This window comes from Heloderma suspectum, chromosome 4, assembly GCF_057233095.1.
Source record: "Heloderma suspectum isolate Gila_16-S chromosome 4, 16-S_ref, whole genome shotgun sequence".
Lineage (NCBI taxonomy): Eukaryota > Metazoa > Chordata > Lepidosauria > Squamata > Helodermatidae > Heloderma > Heloderma suspectum.
Window position 1 is genome coordinate 144,551,978 of NC_139461.1, and position 13,420 is coordinate 144,565,397.

Below are 13,420 nucleotides of genomic sequence, written 5' to 3' on the forward strand. Positions count from 1 at the left end.
GTCATATAGCGTCAGTACATTGGCAATCCCTGATTACCAGTTTACTGTATATATATTTAGATTCCTCACAAAACCAGATTACTATCATAGATCAAGCTTAATACTTCACTCTCAATAAGGCTTTGTTATGAAACTAATTGTGCTATTTGGGCTGCATTAATAGAAGCATAGCTTCCAAATCCCGGGAAGGACTAGTTCCCCTCTACTCAGCACTGGGTAGGCCTCATCTGGAGTACTGTGTCCAGTTCTGGACACCGTACTTTAAGAAGGATGCAGACAAGCTGGAGAGGGTTCAGAGGAGGGCAACAAAGATGATCAGGGGACTGGAAACAAAGCCCTATGAAGAGAGACTGAAAGAACTGGGCCTGTTTAGCCTTGAGAAGAGAAGACTGAGGGGAGACATGATAGCGCTCTTCAAGTACTTGAAAGGTTGTCACGGAGAGGAAGGCCAGGATCTCTTCTCCATCATCCCAGAGTGCAGGACACGGAATAATGGGCTCAAGTTACAGGAAGCCAGATTCCGGCTGAACATCAGGAAAAACTTCCTAACTGTCAAAGCAATACAACAATGGAAGCAATTCCCTTGGGAGGTGGTGGGCTCTCCCACACTGGAGGAATTCAAGATGAGGCTGGACAGCCATCTGTCAGGGATGCTGTGACTTGGATTCCTGCATTGAGCAGGGGGTTGGACTCAATGGTCTTGTAGGCCCCTTCCAACCCTACTATTCTATGATTCTATGTGTTATAGTACCCTTTTTTTACAATACTAAGAGGAAGATATAGCTATAGATTTTAACATAGGCAGCTCCGATGGCCTGACATTGTGGTTTCTCATTGGGCAAACCTCAGAGATGAGACATGTTCGTTACTCTCAGGCCAGGAAGCCGTGTTAAACCAGCTGTTGGAATCCCAGTTTTAAATTCAGAATTCTCTTGGAGGCATTTGATTATAGAATTTCTTGGTTGGGCAGCAGGGGCTAGATGACACAGATGTGAAAGAGTTGCCTGTTCCCTGCCAACCATCCATTTGCCTCTCTCTCTGGGGCCAATACATGCCACCCCCCAGAAAGAGAGGGAGGACAAAGTGTGCAGCGGTTGCTGCTGCTCCTTCTTGCTCTTTGCACAGCCTGCTTCCTTGCTCACTCAGAGAGGGCTGCTGAGCAGACAGTAACTGCACAGAGGAGCAGGTCCCGAAGGCTCTGGGATGGCAGTGGGTCTCATACCCCAGTGACAGCAAGCCCTGATGTCAGCAAGGCCACAGCAGATTAAATTGCCACCCCCATCACCTCCTCAAATCCCCCTCAACCCAACTGCATACAGAGTGTGTTCCTTTCACTTTCCTGAAGGTGCGTTGCCCTTTTATTCTGCTAACGGTGCAAAGTGAAAATTGCAAGGTAGGGAGCGTGCCTAACTTTTTCTCTCTATGGTCATTGCAGGCCGCCTTTTCTCCCTCTCATTCAGTTACTCTGCTGCCATCTGCTGGACAAAGCATGTAATCACAATCCTTTTAATCTGGTTTCTGCAGCCTTCTGCTGAACAACGCACACAACTGGTTTTCCAAGCCCTTTCTTAGCCTCTTTGCTCTCTGCTGTGACCTGGTGAACAAATTGCATAATCACAGCCCCAGATTTCCCCCCAAAGCTCCCCAAAGGGCCAGTTCACACATCAAGGTAAGCCACGCTGAAAACAAGCCATGGTGGGTTGGTTAATCGCTCATGAAGCCACGCTGCTGCTGACAGACCATCAGGCATTCACCTGCTTGCCATGGTTTTTTTTGGAGGGGGTTACAAAAAAACAACAATTCAAGTTTTTTTCTTTTTTAAATGCCCCCCCGGGGGTGGCGGCAAAAAAACAGGAGGGGGGAAACTTAAACCCTCCCCCATTCACCATGGTCGTGAACTGGGGCCATGCATGCTTACCCAGAGGTAAGTCAATCATGCGTGCATGCATAGCTGTGCTAACTCAGCTCACAAGGGGATAAAGCCAGTTGCAGTCAAATGAAGTGCCGCGGTGGAGGAAGAGGAGTGGAGGCACTGCAAGGGGCAGTCAGGGTTTTTGCACCTCTTGCCAGGCATCTCTATAGCCCTTTCAGACAAGACATGGAGAACCCATGCTGCCGGGTTCACACGTCATGACAAGCCACCTTAAACAACCCAACAACAAGCCAAGGGTTCTCAGGGTGATTTGTGCATGGTTAACAATGCACGCTTAAGCCATCATGCAAGGTTCAAACAACACGAGAAGCTATTCTGAAACAAACAAGGATGACAATCTACCAGGAGTTGTCGTGATGTGTGAACCAGGTCAAAAAGTCTTGTAACACCTTTATGGCATACGTTTTCATGGACCAAAGTCCGCTTCATCAGATGTCTTATGCCTTAATAAATTTTGGTTCAACTTTGGTTTTATATTAGAAAGGTAAAAATCTTTGGATCCATTTTTCATTTATATACATATACATGTACATGAAAAAATGGATCCAAAAACTGAACCCAACCTGAGGCAATTGCTGGGGCACCCTTTGTCTGAAGTATATAAATCAGTGTATACATTGTTAACTGGCAGCCAAGGGCTTCTTAAATACTGGAACTATAGCTTGATAACATGTAGCAGAGGTGAAATTTGTGACAAGAGGGCAAAAGGATTGCAACAAAGCTTACTTCTGAGTAAACATGGTTACAGATCAAGCTGTAGGTCCCATTGATTTCACCTGAGAAACTGAGAATATATAATATTCTCAATAAAATATGACATCAAAATACAGCCATATAGGCTAAAATCATAGTTTATGAGTTATAAGAAATGTGTACAATACCTAGGCCTTAATAATTTAAAAGAAGAGTGTATTTCTTAACATCTTCTGCTATGAAAGATTTCAGTCTTCGTCTTAATCCTATGCACGCTTAGACATAAAAAAGTTGTACAACTCCTAGCATTCTCCAGCGAGGCATGGGGAATGCTGGGAGTTGCAGGACTTTTTTCTATTTAAACAAGTATACGATTGTACTCTTACTCATCATAAAAGTAGAGGTCTCTACATTCCAGGATTCTTACCCCAAAACATCAGAACTTATTTATACACTTTCTACAACATTACTTCATTGTTAACTATCCCATAAATTTCAGCTCAGTCTCAACTCCTCGAAAATTCCGGTGAGATGAAAACACAAAAGAGACCTAAAGTTAAGCATCTATCTTTCAGACTAGATAAGATTGATTCTGAATCCTATCTTTGAGAAAACAACTCTCAGCTCAAAATTTACTACTTAAATCCTAAGTTTATAAACTTTTCTTAACATCTGGAGATCCATTTTTTAGTGTTTATACCTTATACAATATTTATTGCCCATCATTATCGACTATTAACTGATAAGCAAAACCTTTAAGTACACCCTTGACCTTGAGTAATAAAGTTTTACAACCCAACACTCTTCAGATAAACTTTGACACCAAACATTCAGTTTTACAACTGTTCATTCCTCAAAACCCTGAGTGATGGCCATTAATTCTGCATTCCTTCCTTAGATATTAACCAGACTTCCTTGCCAATTAGTTCTTGATATCAGTTACCCAGAATTCATTGTGGTCCTGCTTGTGTTTTTAATACCATCTCTTTAATGTAATCACTGTTCTTTCTTATTTACATCTCTAAATTCTTGATCATTAAGTATTTTCTGTTTTTCTCCACTTGGCAGTTTATAAAAAGATATTTTATATTGCTTTGAGAGACGTGGGTTAGCAATTTCTCCATAGCCTTCCCAGCAATTTCAGTGATGTTAAAATAAGCTATTTTCTAAAAAAAATATGTCACTCTTTGCTGCAGGCGTTCTTTTAAAAAAAAACATTTAAAACACCTCAAAATGTCAGGAGAAAGGTGTGTGTGGCAAACAATGAAGGGTGAGGAAAGGGGAAGGGACAACACTGCCCACAGCGGCTATGTCATGCCCAACATGTGAATGGAACATAGCGAGACGCACACACCCGAAAGAGCTCTAGATCCCTAAGTGTGGGCAGGGAATTGCAATTCCACTTGCAGTTTACAGCACAAGAGCAGTGATGGGTGTAGCAGCCTCCATCTGGTTTCTTTGCTTTGTTTGGCAAGCTGGTGGAGTAATGGTGAGGAAAGGGTCCCCCTTCGTTGTGTTATGCTGAAGGATCTGTGTTTCTTTTGTGTGGTTTCTGGAAGATATTTTTTGGTTCTCAAATTACCAAGTGTTCCCCCCAACCCCCTTTATGAAAGAAGCTGGGGGTGCCCTCCACAGATATTTCACACACGGCCAAGCCATGCATACAGGCCCTGACTGTGTTTCAGTCGGTCTTTTTTCTCTCCTCACAGTCCTGGGTGATAACGCAGCTTTTTTTCTTGAGAGGTTCTTTTCATTTTGTTTTTGGTGGTGGTGGTGGTATGGATGTTGTTCAGCACCAACTGATATATAATAAATAAACTCTATATTTAACTCCCTAGAGAGGTTTACCTGGCACCTATGTTGTACTCTTTCTGGTGCCAGGTGAAGAGCTTTTTGTTTTCCCAGGTATTTTTAGCACTTTATCACTTTTTTAGCTCCGCTGTCTTAAATCTGCTATTGCATGGTCAATTTTTTATTCTGTGGTTTTAATCTATTATATTTTATGTTGTCTTTTCTGTCGTATTTTTGTGGTTTTAATTTTGTGAACTGCCCAGAGTACTTTGGCTATTGGGCATTATAAAATTAATTAATTAATTAATTAAATAAATAATAACATAAATAACATGAATAAACTGAACTGAAGAGAGGTGAGAAGCAGAAACTGCCTCCTGCACCCCATCCCCGTGCAAGCACATGCTACCTGGAAAGAGTGCCGATCAGCATATGCTTTTCTTTTTTGCATGTATTGTGGAAAGACAATACAGAGTATCTTTTCCTGGGCAGCTTCTGTAAGAAGGTTAATTTATCAGTCACTTTGCCTCAGTAGGAACTGTTCACCAATACTGATCTCAGCTGTCTTTGCACCAGTACTGCTGGGCCTAGCTGAGGGCCAATAAGCACACCTTAAGTATCCACTCACAGGATCCACTTCCGCTGACCACATCTTTTTGGTTGCTTTGAGGAACAAAGCACTGAATGCCATAGTGCCCCTAAGTGCCTATTGTGCACTTTGTGCATATTCATTTGTAACTGAAGCTGGGCAGCAGGGGCTAAAGTGACTTGTTCAGATTTTGTAACTTTCCTCCTCCCCAAACAGTAGGACAGACAGCATCTGTTATGAGATCTGCATGGATAATCGCTGTTTCAGACATGGGAAAGATATGCCACTGCTAGCTAAGCAATCTTATTTGATAAAAGGGGTAGTATGTGTGGAGTCAGAGAGCAGGATATTTGTGCACCATCCTTGTGTGACAATGTTAGAGGCAAGCTCCAATTGTTTTCAAGATGCTAGTCATAGGTCGGTCCTCCATGGGCTCCTTCACACTGAGCTTTTTTCCTGCGATTGAGATTGCTCCTTCATGGGAGTTTGTGGGCTATTTATTTATTTATTTATTCATTTCATTTCTATACCGCCCAATACATGACACGGGGATTGTTCAAGTCATTTCCTGCACTAAATGCCTTTTATTCCATTGTTAAATAGATCACAGATAATGCTCAGTCAAATTACCCCATTGTGTTTCACTTCAGTTCCCTCCATGAAAAGAGGAAAAGTGGCAAGAAGTGGAGCCACATCAATGAAAGATAATGGAAAACTCAGATATGAGGGGGAGGGGCAGGGGGCAGGGGGTGGGGAAAAGGAGGCACATGAAAAAGGGAGTTGTTGTGATCCTGCATTTAAAACAGAAGCAGAAAGCCCCATTTTAAATGCAGGATTTTAGGCTGGTGTTGAGATGCCCCATATATATCAGAGAATTCCACTGTGATGAACCAAACATCCCTGCCCCATCCTTTTTCTGGAAAGGCCTCTGAACAAAGAACATGGCCAACCTAGTCATCAACATTTACATCCCTACACATTCCAGGGTGAGTTTGCCACTTCACCTCCTCCTCCTGCATGACTCAGCTTACGTTAAAGAGGTACTATAAAAATCACCTGGATGAACAGAGGGGATGGAACCGCTTCCTGCAGCAAGAGGAGGAGAAGGATGCTTGTGGTTGGTGACTCCTTACTGCAAGGTACAGAAGGGGATGTGTGCCAGCCAGATCTGTTGGCTTGAGAAATATGTTGTCTCCCAGGTATACCGATTGAAGATGTAATGGAGCAGCTGCTGACACCAAGTCCACCAATATGTATCCCCTCCTGCTTATCCATTTGGGAATGAATTACACTGTCAAGCCCAAGCACAGCTTATGACCACATTGTGTCAGACTATGAAGCTCTAGGAAGGAAGCTCAAAATCTTTGGGGTTCAAGTGGTGTTCTCATCCATACTTCTGGTCCATGGAAAAGGACTAGAAAGGGAAGGAAGAATTCTGCAGAGGAACAGCTGGCTATGAAGATGGTTTCACTGGGAGAGATTCGGTTTCTGGGACCATGGTTTATGCTTTTTGGATGAAGGGCTGCTGGAGGGAGATGGACTGTACCTCATGAATTGGGAAGAATGTATTTGCCCAAAGAATGGCAATTTTTATCAGGAGGGCTTTAAACTGAATCCTGTGGGGGATGGAGATGACAGCCCAGATGTAAGTACTATGGATAAGGGCACACGCACTGTAGTAGACACTGGAAAACCAGCTATAGTGGGGCTTGTTAAAACTCTTAATAAAAATGCAGGGAAGTAATTGGAGCATAAAATTAATGGCTTTTTTGATGCCTTTATATTAATGCTCAGAGTATGGGAAATACACAGGATGAACTTGAACTCTTGAGTCAAGAAGGTACATATGACTTCATAGGTATAACTGAGACTTGGTGGGATGATCCCCATGAAGGATATAAGTTGTCCAAAAAGAACAGAAGCCATCGAAAGGGGGAAGGAGTTGCGCTATATGTTAGAAATGTACACACCTACACATAAATTCCAGAGAATGAAGATGGTGGCCTTGTAGAAAGCATCTGGGTTAAAAGAAGTGGAGAAAGAAATAAAAACAATCTGTGGTTGGCGCCTACTATCAACTACCCAACCAAGAAGAAGAGGTGGATGATGTTTTCCAAAAGCAAATTGCAGATATGTCAGGGAAACCTGAAGTAGTAGTAATGGGGGACTTTAATTACCATGATATATGCTGGGGGACAAACTCTCTCAAGCTTGGCTCCCTCAGGAAACTCCTGACTTGCCTTGCTGACAGCTTTCTCCTTCAGAGGGCGGAAGAAGGAACAAGGGGATCAGCCATCTTTGACTTGATTCTGGCCAAGAGGAAAGAGTTCGTTGATGAGGTGAAAGTAGCAAGAACTTTTGAGGGAAATTGACCTTGTAATGCTCAAGTTCTTGATTTCAAGGAAAACTAAAGCTGAGTGTAGTCAAAGGTATACCTTGGACTTCAGGAAAGCTGATTTTAATTAACTCAGAGCAATGATAAGCAGGATTCCATGACAGGAAAACCTAGCATGAAGAGGAGTTCAAGAGGCATACGAGTTCCTTAAAAGGAGATACTAAAGGCTCAGTCAGAAGCAATCCCAATGAAGAAAAAAATGGAAGACAACAAAAGAAGGCAATGTGACTTCACAAAATGCTTAATGATGACCTGAAAATAAAAAAGGACACATATAGAAGGCAGAAGGAGGGACTGGTCACTACGGATGTGTACAGGCAGATTGCCTGGAATTGCAGAGATAGTGCCAGGAAGGCTAAACCTCAGAACAAGTAGAGGTTGGTGGGGAATCCTAATGAATTGGCTTCTTAGAGATGTTCAAAGTAAAAGGAAGACAAAAGTAATGGTGGACCAGTTGCTCAGCAAAGATGGCAAAATGCTGACAGGTGACAAAGAAAAGGCAGAAATGCTCAACCTACGTTGGGGCAGTCTTCTCTTAAAAGAGGATCTGTGTCCCATGTGGCATATGTGACAAGTAGGCTGAAGGGGGAGGAGTCCAGCTTGAGACTGACAGAGAGATGGTTGGGGATGATCTAAGCACCTGGAGGGAGCAATCCTATGGCCACTAGACACTGTCTAGAGGGCCATATGATATGCCTTTTTCCAGGAGCCGACCTCAGAGCCCATGCTTTGAGGTTGGTTCCCAGAAAACTGACCTCCCCCCACGTCTGTGCTGTCTCAGAGGCAGTGCGGAGAAGCCCCGTCCTCTGCGCTTGCAAGAGGAGTGCGGAGCGACTGAAAAGGGGAGGGGCTGGGGGCATTCCAGGGCAGGGAGAGCGGAGCTGCATGTACCACACATCCAATGTGTCGTACAGCAGCCCTCTCTCCTGGTCGGCCCCCCCGTGGCTAGACAGCCAAAAATGGCTGTCTAGCAGAAAATAGGGCAGGAGAGGTGCGGAGGGAAAGATCCTCCCCGTGCCTCTCCTGCCTTGCTTAGGATAGGTGGTCACCTCCGAGTTCGGAGGCGGCTGCCTATCTTGATAGGATTGTGCCCTAAATGACTTCAAGCCCCCAGGTTCTGATGAATTGCATCCTAGGTGCTGAAGGAGCTAGCAGATGGGACTCTGGAACTTCTGTCTATTCTCTTTGAAAAATCCAGGAGAACAGATGGAATACTGGAGAAATGGAGGAGAGCAAATGTTGGGCCTGTCTTGAAAAAGGGCAAAAAGGAAGATCCAGGGAATTATAAACCAGTCCAACAGCAATACCTGAGAAGATTCTAGAGCAGATTATAAAGCACTCGATCTGTAGGCACCTTGACACTAATGCAATGGAGGCCAGCTTGGATTTGTTAAGAAGTCCTTCCAGACTAACCTTTTTTCATTTTTCGATCAGACAACTTCTTTAGTAGAACATGGAAATGCTGCAGACATAACATATCTTGAATTCAGCAAGGCGTTTGACAAAGTGCCTCATGATATTCTGATTAGTGAGCTAGTTTGATGTTTCATTTTATTTTAAAAGAAACAGACTATTTCTGAACTACTCTGGGCTTGGCTCTTTAGTATATATGCTACATTGGAAAATGGAGTCAATTTAATTTTCTTGCCAAGTCTGAGGGTTGCGGCTTCACCCATGCACTGGACTCCTTGGTATAAACATGCTAATCTGGTTGGTGAGGAGTTTAAAGGAGGCTCCAAAAAGCGGGTCTCTCCTGCTCTGTACATAAAATCTGTTAAAAGTACATGTGAGTGGCGGCAGCAGCGCTACCTCTGAGGAGTATAGACAAAGGGTGTGTTGTAGCCTGTCCTACCCTGCATGGTTGGAAATGCAGACATACTAGTTTCTCACATCCACCAGTTTACATTCCTTGAACTATAACTGGAAGCTCTGGAACTTCCTCCCAGGGAAATTTATTCCACCCCTTTGCTGTTCTGGTGACAGGTAAAGACTAGGTTGTTGTGAGGGACCTTTAGAGCCCCAAGTGGCCCAGTATGCTCTGATGCAACTTGAGAGTGTTTGCATCTAATCACCATTTTGAATCACCATTTGAAGTTGGTCACATATTGCATGTGGGGTTTCTTCCATGCCCTCTACCAGAGTATCTTTTTTTCCTTCCCCCTTTCTTTGTTCTCGGTTTTCATTGAACTTGTGGAAACATTCTGTGAAACTCAAAAGCTAACTCTCAGTTTTATCATTTTTAATTGGTCCTGATAAATTAGGATGATACTGTTCAGTATATTGCTGTACTGTTATTGGAAAGATTTTCATTATCTTTCAGATATTTTAACACATTCTTCATGCATCTGGACCAAAAAACAGCCAGGTATATGTGGCAGTTCAGTGTCATGCATGCAAAACAAAGGAATTTTTGGCAACTATTCTACACTACATTTGAAGCAATTTAACTATCAAAGGAAGATATTATGCTGAAATGCCAGTAATATTGCAAAAACAGGAAGTCTTGGGACTGACTGTGATTACACCCACAGTTTTGATATAATTAATAAAACATCATTTCAGAAGAACCCATTCATTATCATCGAAAGTCATTTATTTTTTCTTTGAATGAAATTAAACCACCAGGCAATTTTGAGCGAAAGTAAGGCTGTGATCAGAAATGGATGTCACTAAATTCATTTGCATGCACTTTGTATGGCAAACAGTGTATTGTCAACCCAAAATGAACAGTTTTAAAATTTGATTTGATTCATTATTCCAGCACCCAGGAGCTTTGCTTTAAGTGTTTTCACCTGGTTGATTGATTGGTCTGTTAAGAGAGACAGAGCATATTTTAAGAAGTGACTAGTACTGTAGTGGCAAACTCAGAAGTGCAGGTTCCCTTCATGATAGTCACAGCCACCCCCCTTCTAAGATTATACAACCTTGTAAGATTATACAATAAAAATGAGCCTTCAGACACTTACATTGTTTGGAGTTCTGTTGAATGAAGAATGCAGGATGAGGGTATGTCTTTTTGAGGTCCAGCAAGAAGAAATGATTGCTTTCAGAAGTTCCAGTTGACCACTCACAGTGCCAGTAACATATCTTGTTATATTCTCCTTAGAACAGCAGTCTGGATTGTTGATCACTCCTTTGGTTTCTTTCAACATTCTCTGGCCTCTGCACCACTGACTTCATAGTTGTTGTTTTTTTCATGAGTCCAGAGTCCATCGTTCAGTAGTTCCAGTGGTTTCTCAAAGTATTCAGTCAACTTATGGTGTTTTAGCTGGATCCAGACTTAACCATGCATAGAGTAGACTTACTGAAATCAAAGGAACTTAAGGTAGGCGTACGTCATGACAAACTTTTCCCATTGATTTTAATGAGCATACTCGAAGCATGACTAAGTCTAGATCCAAGTGTTTATGAGATCTTGGGAAGGCAGCTAAGGCTGCAGTCCTATGCACACTTACCTGGGAGAAAACCCAATTGGCAAGTGAACATAGTGGGACTAACTTCTGAGTAAACATGCATAGGACTGTGTGATAAATCCTAAAAACTAGCACAAACCAACTCTTAAAATGAATATTAATAACTAAATAGCTGAACAAGACGTCATCTTGCTTCTCATTTGCACCACCCACCCACCACCATCTTTTTCATGTTCATAAAGATTTGAAAGAAACTTTGCTATAACCCCCCCCCCCCGTAAAGCACAAAAAGGCACTAATCCTAAACACACTTACTGAGGGAGCTGGTGTATTGCTATAGCCCTGTTCTCCTTTCCTGCCCTGGAATTGTGGGAGTGGGGTGGGGTGGGAGTGGGATGGCCAGATCTAGCTGGCTCTGGATGCTGGTACTCGGGTATAATTTGGAGAACTGCCAAGAACAAGTTTAAGCATCAGGAGTTTTAAGGGTGATGCAGTAATGAGCTCCCCCCCCCCCAACAAACCTCAGTTAAGGGTATGTAAATCAGTATGTAAAACCCAGTTGGCAAGTGAACACAGTGGGACTGACTTCTGAGTAAACATGCATAGGACTGTGTGATAAATCCTAAAAACGAGCACAAAGCAACTTTTAAAATGAATTGTTGTTGTTGTTGTTGTTCAGCCGTTCAGTCGTGTCCGACTCTTCATGACCCCATGGACCAGAGCACGCCAGGCCTTCCTGTCCTGCGCTCTCTCCCGGAGTGTGCTCAAGTTCATATTCATTGCATCGGTGATACTATCTAGCCATCTCATGTTCTGCCGTCCCCTTCTCCTTTTGCCTTCAATCTTTCCCAGCATCAGGGTCTTTTCCAGGGAGTTTTCTCTTCGCATTAGGTGGCCAAAATATTTCAGCTTCAGCTTCAGTATCTGTCCTTCCAATGAGCAGTCAGGGTTGCTTTTCTTTAGGATTGACTGATTTGACCTCCTTGCAGTCCAGGGGACTCGTAAGAGTCTTCTCCAGCACCACAGTTCGAAAGCATCAATTCTTTGGCGCTCAGCCTTCCTTATAGTCCAGCTCTCACAGCCATACATTACTACTGGGAAAACCACAGCTTTGATTATACAGACCTTTGTCGGCAAGGTGATGTCTCTGCTTCTTACTATGCTGTCTAGGTTTGCCATAGCTTTCCTCCCAAGGAGCAAGCGTCTTTTAATTTCATGGCTACAGTCACCATCTGCGGTGATCTAGGAGCCCAAGAAAATAAAATCTGTCACTGCTTCCATTTCTTCCCCTTCTATATGCCAGGAAGTGATGGGGCCAGATGCCATGATCTTAATGTTTTCATTAAAAAACTCAACATTTTCTTAATGTTGAGTTTCAAACCAGCTTTTGCACTCTCCTCTTTCACCCTCAACAAGAGGCTCTTGAGATCCTCTTCGCTTTCTGCCATTAGGGTGGTATCGTCTGCGTATCTGAGGTTGTTGATAATTCTCCCGGCAATCTTAATTCCGACGTGTGATTCATCCAACCTGGCATTTCTCATGATGTACTCTGCATATAAGTTAAATAACCAGGGCGACAATATGCAGCCTTGTCGTACTCCTTTCCCAATTTTGAACCACTCGGTTGTTCCATGTCCGGTTCTTACTGTTGGTTCTTGACCCTCGTACAGGTTTCTCAGGAGACAGGTAAGGTGGTCTGGTGCTCCCATCTCTTTAAGAATTTGCCACAGTTTGTTGTGATCCACACAATCAAAGGCTTTAGCGTAGTCAATGAAGCAGAAATAGATGTTTTTCTGGAATTCTCCTGCTTTCGCCATGATCTAGCGAATGTTGGCGATTTGATCTCTAGTTCCTCTGCCTCTTCGGAACCCCGCTTGTACTTCCGGTAGTTCTCGGTTACTGCTGAAGCCTAGCTTGTAGGATTTTGAGCATAACTTTGCTGGCATGTGAAATGAGCGCTATTGTACGGTAGTTTGAACACTCTTTGGCATTGCCCTTCTTTGGAATTGGAATGTAAACTGACCTTTTCCAGTCTTGTGGCCACTGTTGAGTGTTCCAAATTTGTTGGCATATTGAGTGCAGCACTTTAACAGCATAATCGTTTAGGATTTTAAATAGCTCAGCTGGAATACTGTCATCTCCGCTAGCTTTGTTGTTACTAATGCTTCCTAAGGCCCACTTGACTTCACTCTCTGGGATGTCCGGCTCAAGTTCAGTGACTGCACTATCATGGCTATCAGGGACATTCAGATCTTTCCTGTAGAGTTCTTCTGTGTATTCTTTCCACCTCTTCTTAATCTCATCTGCTTCTGTTAGGTCCCTGCCTTCTTTGTCCTTCATCATGCCTGTCTTTGCACAAAATGTTCCCTTGAGATCTCCGATTTTCTTGAAAAGATCTCTAGTCTTTCCCATTCTGTTGTTTTCCTCGATTTCTTTGCATTGTTCATTTAAGAAGGCCTTCTTGTCTCTCCTTGCTATTCTCTGGAACTCTGCATTCAGTTGGCTATATCTTCCCCTTTCTCCCTTGCTTTTCGCTTCCCTTCTTTCCTCAGCTACTTGTAAAGCCTCATCAGACAGCCACTTTGCTTTCTTGCATTTCTTTTTCT